The sequence below is a fragment of the Salvelinus fontinalis genome, unplaced genomic scaffold, assembly GCF_029448725.1.
Source record: "Salvelinus fontinalis isolate EN_2023a unplaced genomic scaffold, ASM2944872v1 scaffold_0008, whole genome shotgun sequence".
NCBI lineage: Eukaryota > Metazoa > Chordata > Actinopteri > Salmoniformes > Salmonidae > Salvelinus > Salvelinus fontinalis.
The window spans coordinates 77788-85287 of NW_026600217.1; positions in this window are offsets into that span (position 1 = coordinate 77788).

The following is a 7500-nucleotide window of genomic DNA, read 5'->3' on the forward strand; positions in this document are numbered from 1 at the left end:
TAGAATATACGATTAACGTCAACTCACCATCGTTATAACCAGGAATATGACTTTCCCGAAACGGATCCAGTGTTTTGCCTTCCACCCAATACAATGGATCTGATCCCAGCCGGGGACCCTATGCGACGCCGTAAAAGGGGGCAAACGTAGCGGTCTCTTGGTCAGGCTTCGGAGACGGGCACATCGCGCTCCACTCCCTAGCATACTACTCGCCAATGTCCAGTCTCTTGACAATAAGGTTGATGAAATCCGAGCACGGGTAACATTCCAGAGAGACATCAGGATTGCAACGTGTCTCTGCTTCACGGAAACATGGCTAACTCAAGAGACGCTAACGGAGTCGGTGCAGCCAGCTGGTTTCTTCATGCATCGCGCCCGACAGAAACAAACATCTTTCTGGTAAGAAGAGGGGCGGGGGGGTATGCCTTATGATTAACGAGACGTGGTGTGATCATCATAACAACACACAGGAACTCAAGTCATTCTGTTCACCTGATCTAGAACTCCTCACAATCAAATGTCGACCGCATTATCTACCAAGGGAATTCTCCTCGATCATAATCACAGCCGTATATATTCCCCCCCAAGCAGACACATCGATGGCCCTGAACGAACTTTATCTGACTCTTTGTAAACTGGAAACCACACACCCTGAGGCTGCATTCATCGTAGCTGGGGATTTTAACAAGGCTAATCTAAAAACAAAACTCCCTAAATTCTATCAGCATATCGATTGTGCTACCAGGGCTGGTAAAACCCTGGATCATTGTTATACTAACTTCCGCGACGCATATAAGGCCCTCCCCCGCCCTCCTTTCGGAAAAGCTGACCACGACTCCATTTTGTTGATTCCAGCCTACAAACAGAAACTAAAACAACAAGCTCCCGCGATCAGGTCTGTTCAACGCTGGTCCGACCAATCTGATTCCACGCTTCAAGACTGCTTCGATCACGCGGATTGGAATATGTTCCGCATTGCGTCCAACAACAACATGGACGAATATGCTGATTCGGTGAGCGAGTTCATTAGGAAGTGCATTGACGATGTCGTACCCACAGCAACGATTAAAACATTCCCAAACCAGAAACCGTGGATTGACGACAGCATTTGCGTGAAACTGAAAGCGCGAACCACTGCTTTTAACCAGGGCAAGGTGACCGGAAACATGACCGAATACAAACAGTGTAGCTATTCTCTCCGCAAGGCTATCAAACAGGCTAAGTCCCAGTACAGAGACAAAATAGAGTCGCAATTCAACAGCTCAGACACAAGAGGTATGTGGCAGGGTCTACAGTCTATCACGGATTACAAAAAGAAAACCAGCCCCGTCGCGGACCAGGATGTCTTGCTCCCAGACAGGCTAAATAACTTTTTTGCCCGCTTTGAGGACAATACAGTGCCACTGACACGGCCCGCTACCAAAACCTGCGGGCTCTCCTTCACTGCAGCCGAGGTGAGTAAAACATTTAAACGTGTTAACCCTCGCAAGGCTGCAGGCCCAGACGGCATTCCCAGCCGCGTCCTCAGAGCATGCGCAGACCAGCTGGCTGGTGTGTTTACGGACATATTCAATCAATCCTTATCCAGTCTGCTGTTCCCACATGCTTCAAGAGGGCCACCATTGTTCCTGTTCCCAAGAAAGCTAAGGTAACTGAGCTAAACGACTACCGCCCCGTAGCACTCACTTCCGTCATCATGAAGTGCTTTGAGAGACTAGTCAAGGACCATATCACCTCCACCTACCGGACACCCTAGACCCACTCCAATTTGCTTACCGACCCAATAGGTCCACAGACGACGCAATCGCAACCACACTGCACACTGCCCTAACCCATCTGGACAAGAGGAATACCTATGTGAGAATGCTGTTCATCGATTACAGCTCAGCATTTAACACCATAGTACCCTCCAAACTCGTCATCAAGCTCGAGACCCTGGGTCTCGACCCCGCCCTGTGCAACTGGGTCCTGGACTTCCTGACGGGCCGCCCCCAGGTGGTGAGGGTAGGTAACAACATCTCCACCCCGCTGATCCTCAACACTGGGCCCCACAAGGGTGCGTTCTGAGCCCTCTCCTGTACTCCCTGTTCACCCACGACTGCGTGGCCATGCACGCCTCCAACTCAATCATCAAGTTTGCGGATGACACTACAGTGGTAGGCTTGATTACCAACAACGACGAGACGGCCTACAGGGAGGAGGTGAGGGCCCTCGGAGTGTGGTGTCAGGAAAATAACCTCACACTCAACGTCAACAAAACAAAGGAGATGATTGTGGACTTCAGGAAACAGCAGAGGGAGCACCCCCCTATCCACATCGACGGGTCAGTAGTGGAGAAGGTGGAAAGTTTTAAGTTCCTCGGTGTACACATCACGGACAAACTGAATTGGTCCACCCACACAGACAGCGTTGTGAAGAAGGCGCAGCGGCGCCTCTTCAACCTCAGGAGGCTGAAGAAATTCGGCTTGTCACCAAAAGCACTCACAAACTTCTACAGATGCACAATCGAGAGCATCCTGTCGGGCTGTATCACCGCCTGGTACGGCAACTGCTCCGCCCACAACCGTAAGGCTCTCCAGAGGGTAGTGAGGTCTGCAGAACGCATCACCGGGGGCACTACCTGCCCTCCAGGACACCTACACCACCCGATGTCACAGGAAGGCCATAAAGATCATCAAGGACAACAACCACCCAAGCCACTGCCTGTTCACCCCGCTATCATCCAGAAGGCGAGGTCAGTACAGGTGCATCAAAGCAGGGACCGAGAGACTGAAAAACAGCTTCTATCTCAAGGCCATCAGACTGTTAAACAGCCACCACTAACATTTAGCGGCCGCTGCCAACATACTGACTCAACTCCAGCCACTTTAAAATGGGAATTGATGGAAATTATGTAAAAATGTACCACTAGCCACTTAAACAATGCCACTTAATATAATGTTTACATACCCTACATTACCCATCTCATATGTATATGTATATACTGTACTCTATATCATCTACTGCATCTTGCCATCTTTATGTAATACATGTACCACTAGCCACTTTAAACTATGCCACTTTATGTTTACATACCCGACAGTACTCATCTCATATGTATATACCGTACTCTATACCATCTACTGCATCTTGCCTATGCCGTTCTGTACCATCACTCATTCATATATCTTTATGTACATATTCTTTATCCCTTTACACTTGTGTGTATAAGGTAGTAGTTGTGGAATTGTTAGGTTAGATTACTTGTTGTTATTACTGCATTGTCGGAACTAGAAGCACAAGCATTTCGCTACACTCGCATTAACATCTGCTAACCATGTGTATGTGACTAATAAAATTTGATTTGATTTGATTTGACTAACAGATATCCCTAGGAGACTAACAGATATCTCTAGGAGAATAACAGATATCCCTAGGAGAGTAACATATATCCCTAGGAGAGTAACAGATATCCCTAGGAGACTAACAGATATCCCTAAGAGACTAACAGATATCCATAGGAGAATAACAGATATCCCTAGGAGAATAACAGATATCCCTAGGATACTACCAGATATCCCTAGGAGACTAACAGATATCCCTAGGAGACTAACAGATATCTCTAGGAGACTAACAGATATCCCTAGGAGACTAACAGATATCCCTAGGAGACTAACAGATATCCCTAGGAGAATAACAGATATCCCTAGGAGAATAACAGATATCCCTAGGAGACTAACAGATATCCCTAGGAGACTAACAGATATCCCTAGGAGACTAACAGATATCCCTAGGAGACTAACAGATATCCCTAGGAGACTAACAGATATCCCTAGGAGAATAACAGATATCCCTAGGAGACTAACAGATATCCCTAGGAGAATAACAGATATCCCTAGGAGAATAACAGATATCCCTAGGAGAATAACAGATATCCCTAGGAGACTAACAGTCCCTGATCCTAGACCTGTGGTTGGAGCCAACGGTAATCCCTCCTACTCTGATACAGTCCCTGATCCTGGTTAGAGCCAACGGTAATCCCTCTGATACTGATCCAGTCCCTGATCCTAGACCTGTGGTTAGAGCCAACGGTAATCCCTCTGATCCAGTCCCTGATCCTAGACCTGTGGTTAGAGAAAACGGTAATCCCTCTGATCCAGTCCCTGATCCTAGACCTGTGGTGAGATCCAACTCTGGATCAGAGCGCTCTGAGACGCTCTGATCCAGTCCCTGATCCTAGACCTGTGGTGAGATCCAACGGTAATCCTTCTGATACAGTCCCTGATCCTAGACCTGTGGTTAGAGCCAACGGTAATCCCTCCTACTCTGATAAAGTCCCTGATCCTAGACCTGCGGTTAGAGCCAACGGTAATCCCTCTGATACAGTACCTGATCCTAGACCTGCGGTTAGAGCCAACGGTAATCCCTCCTACTCTGATACAGTCCCTGATCCTAGACCTGTGGTTGGAGCCAACGGTAATCCCTCTGATACAGTCCCTGATCCTAGACCTGTGGTTAGATCCAACGGTAATCCCTCCTACTCTGATACAGTCCCTGATCCTAGACCTGTGGTTAGAGCCAACGGTAATCCCTCTGATACAGTCCCTGATCCTAGACCTGTGGTTATATCCAACGGTAATCCCTCCCACTCTGATACAGTCCCTGATCCTAGACCTGTGGTTAGATCCAACGGTAATCCCTCCTACTCTGATACAGTCCCTGATCCTAGACCTGTGGTTAGAGCCAACGGTAATCCCTCTGATATAGTCCCTGATCCTACACCTTCAGATAGAGCCAACGGTAATCCCTCCTACTCTGAGACGCTCTGATACAGTCCCTGATCCTAGACCTGCGGTTAGAGCCAACGGTAATCCCTCCTACTCTAGGATCAGGGACTGTATCAGAGTAGGAGGGATTACCGTTGGATCTAACCACAGGTCTAGGATCAGGGACTGTATCAGAGTGGGAGGGATTACCGTTGGCTCTAACCCCAGGTCTAGGATCAGGGACTGTATCAGAGGGATTACCGTTGGCTCTAACCGCAGGTCTAGGATCAGGGACTGTATCAGAGCGTCTCAGAGTAGGAGGGATTACCGTTGGCTCTAACAGCAGGTCTAGGATCAGGGACTGTATACCTACTCGGAGACGCTCTGATCCAGTCCCTGATCCTAGACCTGTGGTTGGAGCCAACGGTAATCCCTCCTACTCTGATACAGTCCCTGATCCTGGTTAGAGCCAACGGTAATCCCTCTGATACTGATCCAGTCCCTGATCCTAGACCTGTGGTTAGAGCCAACGGTAATCCCTCTGATCCAGTCCCTGATCCTAGACCTGTGGTTAGAGAAAACGGTAATCCCTCTGATCCAGTCCCTGATCCTAGACCTGTGGTGAGATCCAACTCTGGATCAGAGCGCTCTGAGACGCTCTGATCCAGTCCCTGATCCTAGACCTGTGGTGAGATCCAACGGTAATCCCTCTGATACAGTCCCTGATCCTAGACCTGTGGTTAGAGCCAACGGTAATCCCTCCTACTCTGATAAAGTCCCTGATCCTAGACCTGCGGTTAGAGCCAACGGTAATCCCTCTGATACAGTACCTGATCCTAGACCTGCGGTTAGATCCAACGGTAATCCCTCTGATACATTCCCTGATCCTAGACCTGCGGTTAGAGCCAACGGTAATCCCTCCTACTCTGATACAGTCCCTGATCCTAGACCTGTGGTTGGAGCCAACGGTAATCCCTCTGATACAGTCCCTGATCCTAGACCTGTGGTTAGATCCAACGGTAATCCCTCCTACTCTGATACAGTCCCTGATCCTAGACCTGTGGTTAGAGCCAACGGTAATCCCTCTGATACAGTCCCTGATCCTAGACCTGTGGTTAGATCCAACGGTAATCCCTCTGATACAGTCCCTGATCCTAGACCTGCGGTTAGATCCAAAGGTAATCCCTCCTACTCTGATACTCTCTGATACAGTCCCTGATCCTAGACCTGTGGTTAGAGCCAACGGTAATCCCTCTGATTCTGTCCCTGATCCTAGACCTGTGGTTAGAGCCAACGGTAATCCCTCTGATACAGTCCCTGATCCTAGACCTGTGGTTAGATACAACGGTAATCCCTCTGATACAGTCCCTGATCCTAGACCTGCAGTTAGAGCCAACGGTAATCCCTCTGATACAGTCCCTGATCCTAGACCTGTGGTTAGATACAACGGTAATCCCTCTGATACAGTCCCTGATCCTAGACCTGCGGTTAGAGCCAACGGTAATCCCTCTGATACAGTCCCTGATCCTAGACCTGTGGTTGGATCCAACGGTAATCCCTCCTATCCAGTCCCTGATCCTAGACCTGCGGTTAGATCCAACGGTAATCCCTCTAATACAGTCCCTGATCCTAGACCTGCGGTTAGATCCAACGGTAATCCCTCTGATACAGTCCCTGATCCTAGACCTGCGGTTAGATCCAACGGTAATCCCTCTGATCCAGTCCCTGATCCTAGACCTGCGGTTAGATCCAACGGTAATCCCTCTGATACAGTCCCTGATCCTAGACCTGTGGTTAGAGCCAACGGTAATCCCTCTTATACAGTCCCTGATCCTAGACCTGCGGTTAGATCCAACGGTAATCCCTCTGATACAGTCCCTGATCCTAGACCTGTGGTTAGAGCCAACGGTAATCCCTCTGATTCTGTCCCTGATCCTAGACCTGTGGTTAGAGCCAACGGTAATCCCTCTGATACAGTCCCTGATCCTAGACCTGTGGTTAGATACAACGGTAATCCCTCTGATACAGTCCCTGATCCTAGACCTGCAGTTAGAGCCAACGGTAATCCCTCTGATACAGTCCCTGATCCTAGACCTGTGGTTAGATACAACGGTAATCCCTCTGATACAGTCCCTGATCCTAGACCTGCGGTTAGAGCCAACGGTAATCCCTCTGATACAGTCCCTGATCCTAGACCTGTGGTTGGATCCAACGGTAATCCCTCCTATCCAGTCCCTGATCCTAGACCTGTGGTTAGAGCCAACGGTAATCCCTCTGATACAGTCCCTGATCCTAGACCTGCGGTTAGATCCAACGGTAATCCCTCTGATACAGTCCCTGATCCTAGACCTGCGGTTAGATCCAACGGTAATCCCTCTGATACAGTCCCTGATCCTAGACCTGCGGTTAGATCCAACGGTAATCCCTCTGATACAGTCCCTGATCCTAGACCTGTGGTTGGATCCAACGGTAATCCCTCCTATCCAGTCCCTGATCCTAGACCTGTGGTTAGAGCCAACGGTAATCTCTCTGATACAGTCCCTGATCCTAGACCTGCGGTTAGATCCAACGGTAATCCCTCTAATACAGTCCCTGATCCTAGACCTGCGGTTAGATCCAACGGTAATCCCTCTGATACAGTCCCTGATCCTAGACCTGCGGTTAGATCCAACGGTAATCCCTCTGATACAGTCCCTGATCCTAGACCTGTGGTTAGAGCCAACGGTAATCCCTCTCATACAGTCCCTGATCCTAG